The sequence below is a fragment of the Pavona decussata genome, unplaced genomic scaffold (assembly GCF_977016875.1).
Source record: "Pavona decussata unplaced genomic scaffold, jaPavDecu1.1 SCAFFOLD_202, whole genome shotgun sequence".
NCBI lineage: Eukaryota > Metazoa > Cnidaria > Anthozoa > Scleractinia > Agariciidae > Pavona > Pavona decussata.
The window spans coordinates 2,625,001-2,641,720 of record NW_028145610.1 but is presented as its reverse complement, the minus strand read 5'-3'; the positions used below and the strand labels follow the sequence as shown (position 1 = coordinate 2,641,720).

The window sequence follows — 16,720 nt, the reverse complement described above, 5'->3', positions numbered from 1 at the left end:
TCCAGAGGATGGCGTGACTCGCGAGTGGTGAAGCCTTCGTCCATATACTTTTCCCGTTGATTTGCATTATTAGCAGACCTTTCCACAAGGTAAGCGTGTGTGGGTCTGAGGTGATAAAGAACCTCGGCTCGCGATCTATTTTCCGCATCACGCACCGTTTTTCCTAACCTTAAATTCCGACAAGGACAAACTATTTTCATTAAATTTCCGACAGCGACATGAAGCACTGACAAAACACCGACACGGGACATTTTAAAATTCAGAAGAGCGACACGGGAGCCCCCCCTGGCAGGGCCTCATCATGTGGCAGAATTTTCTGTTCTTGGGCTATTATTTACCGTTAAATTTTTTGTGTCAAATTTCCCGCCAATTTTTTGCTGTAAAATCTGTTGTTGTCTTTCTTCTCTCTATCGCAGGATTCGATCGAAATGCACTCGTCTCTTCTTAGCAAGGTATCACCTCTTACATAAATAATTTGGCCAACATTATGATAATCACGATTGATCCCTTTACGCAAGAAATTCTGCCAAGTGCAGTGTAGCCAGACCATTGGGGAGCTTCCAATGGTAATTATAATGGGCTCCTGACAAAACATTTGTACATTTTGGTCACCATTTCACCTAACTTTCTGAGTCAAAAAGCCTTTTCGATCAGATATGTCACCGAAATAAACAACTAGGTAGCCCTGGTTTTATTTTTCTCATAAATTCCCTGCCCTTTTCTTTCGCTGAAGCGTTCATGCATTATTCGCAGACATCACGCTTCATTGCACTTAAAATATTATGGGGACCCTCAAGAACACATGTCAGAACTTCGACTGAATTTGTAAGTCGATTTTTCAACGAAACTAACCGCTAGGTAAATTCTGCACTAAAAGATTATTCTTAAATAACGATCAATTTTCTGAAAAGGTTGGATAGTTAGTTCATTTTGTCACATAAATTCATCATGACCGGATAATATCAACAATCAGTTACACAGCGCGACAAAAAATGTTACCGGTAATTAGTCCTTACCATGTGGGGACCATCTAGTAAAAATTAGGCCCAAAAGAAATTACTTGCATTCGATCGAAACGCACTTTATAAGAGACATTCATATTTTAACATTACATCATTTACATTTGTTACGTGATATCGTGAGCAAAATATGTTTCTGTCGAAGTGAGTTATCGCTTCATCCTCTCTTGGTTATCGCAGTCTATCCGTCACAGGATACGATCGAAATGCACTCGTTGTCACTCGTTCCTTTTAGCAAAGCTTCACCTATAAACCAGATTTCAGCAGGGAGAAAAACAAACATTTCAGATCCGCCTACTTTGCGAATGTTCATACCTACGCAAGTACAGCTCCCGAACTTTTGCGAAATTTTAAGCACTTCGCATTTCGTAAGCACATAGGGGTCACAAGTCTTGTACCCGCTTTCCGGTGTTTGTAATCTCGATCCCAAGCTGTCACTGATGGCGAAAGTTTAAGGTGACACTTTACGCGAGAAAAGTCTAGCAGCGTTTTTCATCCCAATTTGTAAAACAAGACTCTTTAAGCCGAAAGCTATTCTAAACAGATATTTTACTGCAACGAACGACTAGGTGGCCCTGTTGTCATTATTTTGTCCAACAATACTGGGAAAACAGCATTGCGCGTGAAATTTTGTGTTCAGAACATGTGGGGACTCTGGAACTACACTGAATTAGGTCGCTATTAATCTCCCGGCCAAAAATTAACTGCATTCAGTATCGAAACGCACTTACTAGTCTGCGGCCTTTACAGCAAGGCGTCATCACCTACATTGATATTAAATCACATGAATGTTACATTTCAATTATGTGGCAGAATTTTCTGTTCTTGGGCTATTATTTACCGTTAAATTTTTTGTGTCAAATTTCTCGCCAATTTTTTGCTGTAAAATCTGTTGTTGTCTTTCTTCTCTCTATCGCAGGATTCGATCGAAATGCACTCGTCTCTTCTTAGCAAGGTATCACCTCTTAAATGAACTGAACTTGGCCAACACTGTAACTGAATCACGATTGATCCCTTTGCGCAAGAAATTCTGCCAAGAGTAGCCAGACCCTTGGGGAGTTTCCAATGGTAATTATAATGGGCTCCTGACAAAACATTTGTACATTTTGGTCACCATTTCACCTAACTTTCTGAGTCAAAAAGCCTTTTCGATCAGATATGTTACCGAAATAAACAACTAGGTAGCCCTGGTTTTATTTTTCGCATACTGAATTCCTTGCCCTTTTCTTTCGCTGAAGCGTTCATGCATTATTCGCAGACATCACACTTCATTGCACTAAATATTATGGGGACCCTCAAGAACACATGTCAGAACTTCGACTGAATTTGTAAGTCGATTTTTCAACAAAACTAACCGCTAGGTAAATTCTGCACTAAAAGACTATTCTTAAATAACGATCAGTTTTCTGAAAAGGTTGGATAGTTAGTTCATTTTGTCACATAAATTCATCATGACCGGATAATATCAACAATCAGTTACACAGCGCGACAAAAAATGTTACCGGTAAGTCCTTACCATGTGGGGACCTTCTAATAACAATTAGGCCCAAAAGAAATTACTTGCATTCGATCGAAACGCACTTATGAGACATTCATATTTTAACATTACATCATTTACACTTGTTACGTGATATCGTGAGCAAAATATGTTTCTGTCGAACTGAGTTATCGCAGTCTATCCGTCACAGGATACCATCGAAATGCACTCGTTGTCACTCGTTCCTTTTAGCAAAGCTTCACCTATAAACCAGATTTCAGCAGGGAGAAAAACAAACATTTCAGATCCGCCTACTTTGCGAATGTTCATACCTACGCAAGTACAGCTCCCGAACTTTTGCGAAATTTTAAGCACTTCGCATTTCGTAAGCACATAGGGGTCACAAGTCTTGTACCCGCTTTCCGGTGTTTGTAATCTCGAGCTGTCACTGATGGCAAGAGTTTAGGTGACACTTCACGCGACAAAAGTCTAGCAGCGTTTTTCATCCCAATTTGTAAAACAAGACTCTTTAAACCGAAAGCTATTCTAAACAGATATTTTACTGCAACGAACGACTAGGTGGCCCTGTTGTCATTACTTTGTCGAACAATACTGGGAAAACAGCATTGCGCGTGAAATTTTGTGTTCAGAACATGTGGGGACTCTGGAATTACTACACTGAATTAGGTCGCTATTAATCTCCCGGCCAAAAATTAACTGCATTCAGTATTGAAACGCACTAACTAGTCAGCGCCCTTTACAGCAAGGCTTCATCACCCACATTCATATTAAATCAAATGAATGTTACATTTCAACTACGCCATCATGTGGCAGAATTTTCTGTTCTTGGGCTATTATTTACCGTTAAATTTTTTGTGTCAAATTTCCCGCCAATTTTTTGCTGTAAAATCTGTTGTTGTCTTTCTTCTCTCTATCGCAGGATTCGATCGAAATGCACTCGTCTCTTCTTAGCAAGGTATCACCTCTTAAATGAATAATTTGGCCAACACTGTGATAATCACGATTGATCCCTTTGCGCAAGAAATTCTGCCAAGTGCAGTGTAGCCAGACCATTGGGGAGCTTCCAATGGTATAAATTATAATGGGCTCCTGACAAAACATTTGTACATTTTGGTCACCATTTCACCTAACTTTCTGAGTCAAAAAGCCTTTTCGATCAGATATGTTACCGAAATAAACAACTAGGTAGCCCTGGTTTTATTTTTCTCATAAATTCCCTGCCCTTTTCTTTTGCTGAAGCGTTCATGCATTATTCGCAGACATCACGCTTCATTGCACTAAATATTATGGCGACCCTCAAGAACACATGTCAGAACTTCGACTGAATTTGTAAGTCGATTTTTCAACGAAACTAACCGCTAGGTAAATTCTGCACTAAAAGATTATTCTTAAATAACGATCAGTTTTCTGAAAAGGTTGGATAGTTAGTTCATTTTGTCACATAAATTCATCATGACCGGATAATATCAACAATCAGTTACACAGCGCGACAAAAAATGTTACCGGTAAGTCCTTACCATGTGGGGACCATCTAGTAACAATTAGGCCCAAAAGAAATTACTTGCATTCGATCGAAACGCACTTAAGAGACATTCATATTTTAACATTACATCATTTACATTTGTTACGTGATATCGTGAGCAAAATATGTTTCTGTCGAAGTGAGTTATCGCAGTCTATCCGTTACAGGATACGATCGAAATACACTCGTTGTCACTCGTTCCTTTTAGCAAAGCTTCACCTATAAACCAGATTTCAGCAGGGAGAAAAACAAACATTTCAGATCCGCCTACTTTGCGAATGTTCATACCTACGCAAGTACAGCTCCCGAACTTTTGCGAAATTTTAAGCACTTCGCATTTCGTAAGCACATTGGGGTCACAAGTCTTGTCTTTCCGGTGTTTGTAATCTCGAGCTGTCACTGATGGCAAGACTTCACGCGACAAAAGTCTAGCAGCGTTTTTCATCCCAATTTGTAAAACAAGACTCTTTAAGCCGAAAGCTATTCTAAACAGATATTTTACTGCAACGAACGACTAAGTGGCCCTGTTGTCATTATTTTGTCCAACAATACTGGGAAAACAGCATTGCGCGTGAAATTTTGTGTTCAGAACATGTGGGGACTCTGGAACTACACTGAATTAGTTCGCTATTAATCTCCCGGCCAAAAATTAACTGTATTCAGTATTGAAACGCACTAACTAGTCAGCGCCCTTTACAGCAAGGCTTCATCACCCACATTCATATTAAATCAAATGAATGTTACATTTCAACTACGCCATCATGTGGCAGAATTTTCTGTTCTTGGGCCCTTATTTACCGTTAAATTTTTTGTGTCAAATTTCCTGCCAATTTTTTTTACTGTAAAATCTGTTGTTGTCTTTCTTCTCTCTATCGCAGGATTCGATCGAAATGCACTCGTCTCTTCTTAGCAAGGTATCACCTCTTAAATGAATAATTTGGCCAACATTGTGATAATCACGATTGATCCCTTTGCGCAAGAAATTCTGCCAAGTGTAGCCAGACCAGTGGGGAGTACAATGGTAATGGGCTCCTGACAAAACATTTGTACATTTTGGTCACCATTTCACCCAACTTTCTGAGTCAAAAAGCCTTTGTGATCAGATATGTTACCGAAATAAACAACTAGGTGGCCCTTGTTTTATTTTCTCATAAATTCCCAGTCTTTTTCTATCGCTGAAGCGTTCATGCATTATACGCAGACATCACGCTTCATTGCACTAAATATTATGGGGACCATCCCAAACACATGTCAGAGCTTCGACTGAATTTGTAAGTAAAAGATTATTCTTAAATAACGATCAATTTTCTGAAAAGGTTGGATAGTTAGTTCACTTTGTCATATAAATTCATCATGATGATAATAATAACAATCCGTTACACAGCGCGACAGAAAATGTTACCGGTATGTCCAGACCATGTGGGGACCATCTAGTAACAAGTAGGCCCGAAAAAAATTACCTACATTCGATCAAAACGCACTTATTAGACATTCATATTTTAAAATTACATCATTTACATTTGTTACGTGATATCGTGAGCAAAATTTGTTACTGTCGAAGTTATCGCAGTCTATCTGTCACAGGATTCGATCGAAATGGACTCGTCCCTTATAGCAATGCTTCATCTATTAAAGCTATTATTTGGTCAGACTTTGTGATAATCGCAATTGCTACATTTGCCCTAGAAATTTTGTGTAGCCAGACCACAAGTGAAACAGAACAGCTGCACATTTTGGTGACCATGCATTTCACCCGATTTTCCGAGTCGAAAAAGGCTTTTCGATCAGATACTTAACAGAAACGAGCAATTAGGTGGCCCTGGTTTTATTATCATTTTTTTTGAAAGATAAATTTCCTTCAGTTTTCTGTCGGCGACTTTTTCATTGTGACATTGTGTTATACGCACTGGTGGATGTCGAGAAAAAACAAATCCGGTTTCTCGTCATAGTTTTATCCGAATTTCTGAGTCAAATTATTCGCCTAAACTAACGACTAGGTAAATTATGAACACCTCAGCCTATAACATAGCGATCTGTTTTCATAAAAGGCTCCTTAGTTTCACTTCACAGCATAAATTCACCATAATAATCACAGCAATCAGTTAATTACACTGCGTGAAAAAGTTTTCTGTTCAGACCCTTGTGGGGACCCTATTTAACAGTAGGCTCTAAATCTCCCAAAACGTATTCAACAGGACAACGTAGCGCAGAGAATTAACAACTTAGGGTCCTTAGGAACATAAGAATTTATAGCTTACCCGTATAGCCTAGCTAAGCGTTCCTCGTGAACTGCTCTGCTGTGTGGTACATGTAATGCGTCACCGAACCGACAACAAAAAAATTCTAGCCAAAATATTTGGCAGTAGAGATAATTCACTGTCACGAAGTAACATTTTGCACTTGGTTCAGATCTTATCTACATTAATGGAATAGGTATTTATATGCATGGGGACTCGAATAAAGCATTATCTTAGTAAATCCATTGATAAATTCATTGCAATGTCTCAGATAAAAAAAGTCCTTTCATCTTTCTTATCTTTGAACAAGTTTCAATCACCTTTGGTCCCCTTAATTTTCCATTGCTCCAGAATCGGAGAAGTGGGGACCGTACTATACAAACAAAAAAAATTCTTCTTTCTTATCTTTGAAAGTTCACCGGCTGGCGGTTGTGTTGGTCCTCTTAAGTCCGTAACATGTTTTCACAACATTGGCTCACGGACACACAAGATAACATTAAAGTCAAACGGAAAAAACTGAGCTGTCAGCCAAAAACAAACCGCCAGTGAACGTTGAGTCAACCTATTTAGCTAATGGAAGCATTTTCAGCCCTTTACCACCTTTTCCTTCACATGTGGCTGTTTTGGCTTGCATTGTTTTCCTTATCAGCAAAGCAAAATTAACCAATGGTTCTCTCTTACTTCTGAAAGTAATTAAGCTGCGAGAACAAGATCACGTCAACCTTGATCAAAATGACGCGAGAAGAAAGTTTCGTTATTTAATAACTCAGAAGAACACGACGGTTCGTTTCTCAGAATATCTTTTAGGACGTGTTTTACAGATAATACTAGACATTTCTTTGGCGAAACATAATTTATTGTTTAGAGTATGAAACTAGTATCAGTTATTCGAGATTATAAAACGGCGCTCGAGTTAAATTGACTTCGAGAATACGAATGCAGCAACAATATTGTTCTGCAGGGAATAAACGTTTGAGACTAACAAATCGTTTCAAAAACCTTTACAAGAACCACCATCAAACTAGCATCGAAAAGCGATCTCCTGCGATGAAGTGACCGGCCTAGCATCACCAGATTTAAGCAGGGAGAAAATCAAACATTTTAGATCCAGCTACTGTGCGAATGTTCATACCTGCACAGCATGTACAGCTCCCAATTTTTTTTTTTTTGCGAGATTTTAAGCACTTCGCGTTTCGTAAGCACACAGGGGTAACAAGTCATGTACCGCTTCCCGGTGTTTATAATCCGGATCCTAAGCTGACTCATGGCGAGAGTTTGAGGTGACACTTCAAGCGAGAAAAGTCTAGCAGCGCTTTTCATCACAATTTGTAAAACAAGACTTTTGGAGCCGAAAGCTATTCTAAACAGATATTTTACTGCAACGAACGACTAGGGGGCTCTGTTGTCATTTGTCCAATAATAGAAAACAGCATTGCGCGAGACAATTTGCGTTTAGAACATGTGGGGACTCTGGAACTACACTGAATTAGGTCGCTATATCTCCCGGCCAAAAATTACCTGCATTCAGTATCGAAACGCACTTACTAGTTAGCGCCCTTTACAGCAAGGCTTCATCACCTACATTGATATTAAATCACATGAATGTTACATTTTAATTACGCCATCGTGTGGCAGAATTTTGTGTTCTTGGGCCATTATTTACCGTTAAATTTTTTGTGTCAAATTTCCCGCCAATTTTTTACTGTAAAATCTGTAAAATCTGTTGTTGTCTTTCTTCTCTCTATCGCAGGATTCGATCGAAATGCACTCGTCTCTTCTTTGCAAGGTATCACCTCTTAAATGAATAATTTGGCCAACATTGTGATAATCACGATTGATCCCTTTGCGCAAGAAATTCTGACTAGTGTAGCCAGACCAGTGGGGAGCTTACGAATGATAAAACAAAATATTTGTACATTTTGGTCACCATTTCACCCAACTTTCTGAGTCAAAAAGCCTTTTTGATCAGATATGTTAGCGAAATGAACAACTAGGTGGCCCTGGTTTTATTTGTCTCATAAATTCCCTGCCCTTTTCTATCGCTGAAGCGTTCATGCATTATACGCAGATATCACGCTTCATGCACTAAATATTATAGGGTCCCTCGCGAACACATAATAATAATAATAATAATAATAATAATAATAATAATAATAATAATAATAAAAAGAAGAAGAAGAAGAAGAATCGTTATTGTGCTCTATTGTGCTTACAGATGTCTGAACTTCGACTTAGCTCTTTTTCACCTTACCTCAGTCCTATATGTAGAGTCTTCTTTTCTATTTGCCATGTTCCTGACTCCCGATTGGTGGAAGGCGAGTGCTCTGACACTGCGCCAATCCTACTCTACAGAGTTGTGACTGGTAGAGATGCCTATAGACGACTGTAATGATGTTCACGCTGCTTACCCGGCCTTGTTTCAGCGATTCGCAAAACTGTTGATAAAAAACATCTGTTAGAAGACTGTGACTATCCGTCCAAAGTACAAACCGTTAATGTATGGCGACGTTCGAAATGCGATTGCTAAAATTAACAAAGAGTTCGTTTGGGTCATCCAAGTCAATTAGATCATCCAACTCAGTTGGATCATCCAAGTCAATTGAGTCAGTTGTGTCCTTAAAGTCAGTTGGATCATCCAAGTCAATTGGATTATCCAAGTCAGTTGGATCATCCTTGTCAATTACGTCATCCAAGTCAATTGAGTCATTTGGGTCGTTAAGGCCTTTTTAGTCCTTGTGACCTTTGTTTTTGACCATTGACCTTGAAACTTGGTGACCATGTAGTCCTTGACGGTTTAACTTAGGTCAAGGGGGGAAGTGATCAGAGATCAAAAGCCAGGAGAATCAAAAGTGACTTTTTTTCTGGGTCAGAATGCCTCTCAAACAAATTTGAAGTTGAAAACATGTTCTTAGAGAGGATGATGAGAAAGAGAGCGCCAGATTAGCACTTGTGGCCTTTGCTTTTAACTTGTGACCTTGAAACTTGGTGACCGTATTGCCCTTGACAAGTGGACTTAGCTCAATAAGTAAAAAGGTCAAAGGTTAAAAGCAAAGGTCGTGGGGCATATTTTTCTTCCTCCTGACCTTTGGTTTTGACCTTTCACCTTGTCGCTAAGGTATAGTAGGCTTCTTTATGCTTTTAACATCTCCTCCAATTTTCATGGTCACTGATTAAAACCCGAGCTCAGGAGAGTAAAAAGTAGTTTTTTTCTAGGAAAAGATACGATGCGTTTTTAGTCCCTGTGACCTTTGCTTTTGACCGTTGACCTTGAAACTTGGTGACCATATAGTCCTTCACGGTTGAACTTAGGTCAAGGAGGAAATCAGTCAAAGGTCAAAAGCCATGGACGTGGCTTTTATTTTTCTTTCCCCTGACCTTTGGTTTTGACATTTGACCTTGTTGCTAACGTATGTTAGGCTTCTTTATGCTGTTAACGTCTCATCCAATTTTCATGGTCATTGATTAAAATTCAAAACCAGGAGAGTCAAAAGTGCCCTTTATATATGGGTCAGAATGCCTCTTCACAAATTTGAAGTTGGGAACATGTCCTTAGAGAGGATGATGTGAAAGAGAGCGCCAGATTAGCACTTGTGACCTTGAAACTTGGTGACCGTATTGCCCTTGACGAGTGGACTTAACTCAGGAGGTAAAAAGGTCAAAGGTTAAAAGCAAAGGTCGTGGGGCATATTTTTCTTCCTCCTGACCTTTGGTTTTGACCTTTCACCTTGTCGCTAAGGTATAGTAGGCTTCTTTATGCTGTTAACATCTCCTCCAATTTTCATGGTCATTGATTAAAACCCGAGCTCAGGAGAGTGAAAAGTAGTTTTTTTCTAGGAAAAGATACGATGCGTTTTTAGTCCCTGTGACCTTTGCTTTTGACCGTTGACCTTGAAACTTGGTGACCATATAGTCCTTCACGGTTGAACTTAGGTCAAGGAGGAAATCAGTCAAAGGTCAAAAGCCATGGACGTGGCTTTTATTTTTCTTTCCCCTGACCTTTGGTTTTGACATTTGACCTTGTTGCTAACGTATGTTAGGCTTCTTTATGCTGTTAACGTCTCATCCAATTTTCATGGTCATTGATTAAAATTCAAAACCAGGAGAGTCAAAAGTGCCCTTTATATATGGGTCAGAATGCCTCTTCACAAATTTGAAGTTGAGAACATGTCCTTAGAGAGGATGATGTGAAAGAGAGCGCCAGATTAGCACTTGTGACCTTGAAACTTGGTGACCGTATTGCCCTTGACGAGTGGACTTAACTCAGGAGGTAAAAAGGTCAAAGGTTAAAAGCAAAGGTCGTGGGGCATATTTTTCTTCCTCCTGACCTTTGGTTTTGACCTTTCACCTTGTCGCTAAGGTATAGTAGGCTTCTTTATGCTGTTAACATCTCCTCCAATTTTCATGGTCATTGATTAAAACCCGAGCTCAGGAGAGTGAAAAGTAGTTTTTTTCTAGGAAAAGATACGATGCGTTTTTAGTCCCTGTGACCTTTGCTTTTGACCGTTGACCTTGAAACTTGGTGACCATATAGTCCTTCACGGTTGAACTTAGGTCAAGGAGGAAATCAGTCAAAGGTCAAAAGCCATGGACGTGGCTTTTATTTTTCTTTCCCCTGACCTTTGGTTTTGACATTTGACCTTGTTGCTAACGTATGTTAGGCTTCTTTATGCTGTTAACGTCTCATCCAATTTTCATGGTCATTGATTAAAATTCAAAACCAGGAGAGTCAAAAGTGCCTTTTATATATGGGTCAGAATGCCTCTTCACAAATTTGAAGTTGGGAACATGTCCTTAGAGAGGATGATGTGAAAGAGAGCGCCAGATTAGCACTTGTGACCTTGAAACTTGGTGACCGTATTGCCCTTGACGAGTGGACTTAACTCAGGAGGTAAAAAGGTCAAAGGTTAAAAGCAAAGGTCGTGGGGCATATTTTTCTTCCTCCTGACCTTTGGTTTTGACCTTTCACCTTGTCGCTAAGGTATAGTAGGTTTCTTTATGCTGTTAACATCTCCTCCAATTTTCATGGTCATTGATTAAAACCCGAGCTCAGGAGAGTGAAAAGTAGTTTTTTTCTAGGAAAAGATACGATGCGTTTTTAGTCCCTGTGACCTTTGCTTTTGACCGTTAACCTTGAAACTTGGTGACCATATAGTCCTTCACGGTTGAACTTAGGTCAAGGAGGAAATCAGTCAAAGGTCAAAAGCCATGGACGTGGCTTTTATTTTTCTTTCCCCTGACCTTTGGTTTTGACATTTGACCTTGTTGCTAACGTATGTTAGGCTTCTTTATGCTGTTAACGTCTCATCCAATTTTCATGGTCATTGATTAAAATTCAAAACCAGGAGAGTCAAAAGTGCCTTTTACATATGGGTCAGAATGCCTCTTCACAAATTTGAAGTTGGGAACATGTCCTTAGAGAGGATGATGTGAAAGAGAGCGCCAGATTAGCACTTGTGACCTTGAAACTTGGTGACCGTATTGCCCTTGACGAGTGGACTTAACTCAGGAGGTAAAAAGGTCAAAGGTTAAAAGCAAAGGTCGTGGGGCATATTTTTCTTCCTCCTGACCTTTGGTTTTGACCTTTCACCTTGTCGCTAAGGTATGGTAGGCTTCTTTATGCTGTTAACATCTCCTTCAATTTTCATGGTCATTGATTAAAACCCAAGCAGGAGAGTGAAAAGTAGTTTTTTTCTGGGTCAGAATGTCTCTTCACAAATTTGAAGTTGGGAACATGTCCGTAGAGGGAATGATGAGAAAGAACGGGCAAGATTAGCATAATTAATTACGCGGGATGCCCTGAGGGGGCATACCGTGTCTAAAAACGGGTCGATTTCTTTTTACGCGGGATGCCCTGAGGGGGCATACCGTGTCTAAAAACGGGACGATTTCTTTTTCTTCGTCGTAGCTTCAAATCGGTACATTAATTTATTCATTAAACTCACCCCTCTCCTACTCGGGGTGTATTGTTCTGATTGTCTTCAACAGAAGCAGGCCAATCAAAATCCATTCTTGTCGCTTACATCGCGAGGGAGAGGACCCACTCACCCCTACCTGTGTGACGTCAACGCATCATTTGATCTATTTATTAAAAACGGATTAAATTTGGCTCCATATTGTTTATAACATGGACTCAAGTGAGCCGTTTTCAAACGGAAATTTCACCATTTTGAAGCGGCAAATCGAAAGAATAACTTCTAGGAAGCACTCGACATTTAAAAGGGTGGAAAATGGTGAGTTCATGGCGAAGGAATCGTGCTTTGTTTGACAGTCCTTGACCACGACGCGAGACTAAAAAGAGGTCATTGAGAAGCTTACGTTATCGTAATGGAATTCCTCACATTTCCGGTGAAAGTCTGAGTCGCGTAACACAAGGAAAACAACGTAACGCGATCGTCGTGACTCAAACTATTCCATTAGCAAGGATAGTTTTATCAATCGGCGAAGCATACCGTTGGAAAAAATGAATCAGCCCCAGCATCACGCGTAATGCCAGTAAAGCAGGCATCTTGTGTTTTTTTTTTTTTTCTTCCTCGTAGTCACAAATCGGTACATTAATTTATTCATTAAACTCTCCCCTCTCCTACTCTGGATGTATTGTTCTGATTGTCTTCAACAACAGCAGGCCAATCAAAATACATTCTTGTCGCTTATATCGCGAGGGAGGGGACCCACTCACCCCTACCTGTGTGACGTCAACGCATCATTTGATATATTTATTAAAAACCGATTAAATTGTAGCGCCATATTGTTAACATGTTCTGGACTCAAGTGTGCCGTTTTCAAACGGAAATTTCACCATTTTGAAGCGGTAAATCGAAAGAATAACTTCTAAGAAGCATCCGACATTTAAAGCGGTGGAAATTGGTGAGTTCATGGCGAAGGAATCGTGCTTTGTTTGACAGTCTTAGACCACGACGCGAGACTGAAAAGAGGTCATTGAGAAGCTTACGTTATCGCAATGGCATTTCACAAATTTCCGCTGATAGTCTGAGTCGCGTAACACAAGGAAAACAACGTAACGCGATCGTCGTGACTCAAACTATTCCATTAGCAAGGATAGTTTTATCAATCGGCGAAGCATACAGTTGGAATAAATGAATCAGCCCCAGCATCACGCGTAAGGCCAGTATAGCAGGCATCTTGTTTGCACTAATCTGCAAAATGGAAGTCACCATGATACGTTTTGTCTGGGTTGGAATGCCACTTTTCGCCAATGTGGAGTTAGCAACGATGAGAAAGGCCGGGTAGTTTACCGATCTGCATCAATCTGCCAATTTTCACCAATTTGGAAAATACGTTAGGCATGTCTTTAAAGACAGTGACGCGAAAGTGCGGGCTACATTTGTACAATTTTGTTGGATCGGCAAAATGGGCCATTCTACGAAAGACCATGATGACAAAGCCCCGGCAAGATTAACACAAATCGTCACTTTCATTTGGGATAAAGTAGGCTTCTGGAGAGTTACGCTATAAGAAATTGGACCGAAATAGTATTTTCTTGTCGCATTTCCGAAATCGACCGTTCTGTAAAATTATCCCACTTCTCTTCAATTTAGACTGTCTGTTCCATGACTTTTTAATTCAACGAAAACGTTTAGTTTTTACTCGAGCACAGGTTAAATTAAGCTCAGTCAGGATAACAACGTGTATTTACATTGTAAATGTAAACAAGAGCAAAATCACCGTCACTTGTTATCAGTTCATCCGTGATACGAGTCATTTTGCTTGTTTTGAAATTTGTCGAATAGACGAATTTTTATGTAAGAGGTATTTGTGTTGATAGATCTGAAGTTTTAACGGTCGGTTCTAACAAATAGATTCCATTTGGCCGTGCGCGCCCTATTGCTGAACGTGGAGAAGACGTCAAAATATGGCAAGAACAAAGAAGTACGCTAATGAACCTCAGGCGAGTAGCGTGTCTGATATTATTGCCGCATTTTGACATCTTCTATGCGGTACACACGGTCCCCGAATGGAATGAATTTGTTATATACCTTAATGCTAAGATTCTCTAAAGTGAGCTTCATACCAAGTGCTTTCACAAACGTTTTAAACTGTAAACAACTCCTTAGGATGAAGAAGTTGCAAATTAGCATACTGAACTTCAAAGAAGTTTGGAAACAGCTTTCTCAAAGTAACCTTTATTCTACTAGCACATTTCTGCTTCCAAAAAATCGACCGCGTGATGTTTTTCATCGTCGACTATTCCTGCATTTTCTCACAGACAAACGTGGGGACAGATTTCATCCGTTTTGTCTGACGACAAACATTCTAGCTTGTTAGCACACAAAAGGCCCTATATCCCATTGATCTGTTCCAAGACGTTTTGTTTGTTGTTGTCTCGGACGACAAGCAAATTCTCGGGAAAAAATAACTTCGTCCTGCCATAGTGACGACATTCGTGCGTGCGTCTGTACTATAATCACCCACTTCTCTAGACCAATCCAAAGCGAGGTTTTTACTCTTAATTGCAGGAAATATGGTAAATACCTGGAAAGTTGAATAGACTATTACAATTCTTACCGTGTACTTATTAATATATGTTATTGTGTTTAAGGCGGACGAGCAGCCCCCTAGTAGGGTAAGTGCAATGGCTGTAGGACATAACATCTAATGGCGAAGAAGTGCAATACCAGAGAGAAGGGTCCGCACACAAACAGGGGGACATCGGTCGCCAATTGCGCTGGGGAGTCGAACCCCACCCCTTTAATAAAAAAATCTGCAAACATTGTGCCACAAAGGCACGCAAAACGGAAACAAAAATCATCGCACAGTAGACCAACAAAGGACACCAAGCGCTAGCAATCTTACGAAACGGATACAAACAAAAACATTACGAATAGTTACTAAACAGTGTGTACAACCGGTGAAGGCGACACAGAAAGCAAATATTAACACATGACAAAAACAATAACATTACAAGTGTTGACGAGCAAAGGAAGCAACATCCCAGTTGCTTCCCCGACAGTCAAACATCACAGTTAACAAAGCTGCACAGTCATATGATTGTCGATGGGATAGAGCATGCCAGATAGGATGTTTTGGTTGATTGGCATAACTAACAATGCACGTCGCCCGGGAGAAGGCTGGGTATGAAAACCAGTAAGAAGTGTTGGAAGTGACTTTGAGAACAGGGCTGGAGGATGACTACTGTCCCAAGCTTGGACCTATCTTACGCAGGTTTCCACTTAAAAGGTAATAAAGGAAAGATTGGCGTAGGTGTCATCCTGCAAACCTAGCACGGTCTGGCTGGCATGTACAAATTGGTCTAAGTTCTCCTGCTGCCCCGATAACACTTCGGCACCATGGAGGCCATGTCGATGAGTATCCACCAAGACAATAGAGCAGTTTTCGATGGGCATAAAGAGGACCGTCTTCTCGTTAGGTATTAGCAAGGCAGCATGGCCGTGGTTACGGGTACACAACTTTCGTAACTGGAACAACAAAGTTGTGGGCGCATGTTCATCAAAAACGCTTACCGGCAAAGGGAGGTCAACAGAAGCACTGACACTTCGCTCTACAATAATAGCAGCCTCCGTTGCTGATAGGAAACGCTGTGGCAAGCTATGGCGACAACTATCGTAAAACCGGTTGCCAATTCTGATCGCAGAACACATAAGCACAACCCACAGCGGAGATAACAGAGGCACTGATTGCAGGTCAAGGCGCTGACAATATACTTCATGAGCAAAGATGAGCGCAATGACACTGCAAGCATAGCTACCATTACGCCCGTCGAGTGTTGATTGGCTAATCTCTACAGGAAATTTCCATTCTATCAGGTTGCTATGCGGCAGATTTTCCCCAGTGACTTCAAGATCCTCCCCTGCGGTGGGCTGATCGATGTCTACACGTTCGTCATCAGAAATTGCACCATTATCGACATCGTCCTCGACATCATCATCATCTTCCTCTTCGTTTTCACCATCTTGGATATCAAGGGATTCCTCGAAGCTGATACCTGACAGAGCGGCTTTGAATGAGGTTGCTGCACTGACCAGTTGAAGTTTACAGAACGCGATCCCCTTTTTGACACACGCCAACTTTCCTTCAATTACTCTTGTGTTCTGAGACTCAGTTGTTTACCTGGCTATCTCCACCTAAACGTAAAAGGGTAAAAAAAAATCTTTATTAGCCAAAATGATTTCCAGCTAGAGACAAGTGCTAAAAGGTTTTGCAATTCTTAGCATACACTTTCTGACTGCACAGACTCTTCACCAGGCTCGAGCGGCATCTCAACGTCAAATTCACGGGGAGGATCTTGAAAAACTGGGAGAAAAAAAAGAAGAAAAGCAGTTGGAAATATATATTTCATTCAAAGACAATGCTACTCAACATGAATGTAAAACATTGAATTCATTTGAATCAAACTGGCTAACTGTCGAGGCTGTCCTTCAACTCATCTGCAATCCTCTGAAGCTGAGGCATAGCAACCTCCATGTAG

General features: G+C 40.4%; 1 protein-coding gene across 1 annotated transcript in view; it reads left to right on the top strand.

Annotated features, from left to right (window-relative positions):
* LOC146461122 (3'-5' exoribonuclease HELZ2-like) overlaps positions 1–16,720 on the top strand; it is a 127,694-nt gene that overhangs the window by 60,332 nt on the left and 50,642 nt on the right. The window lies entirely within an intron of this gene.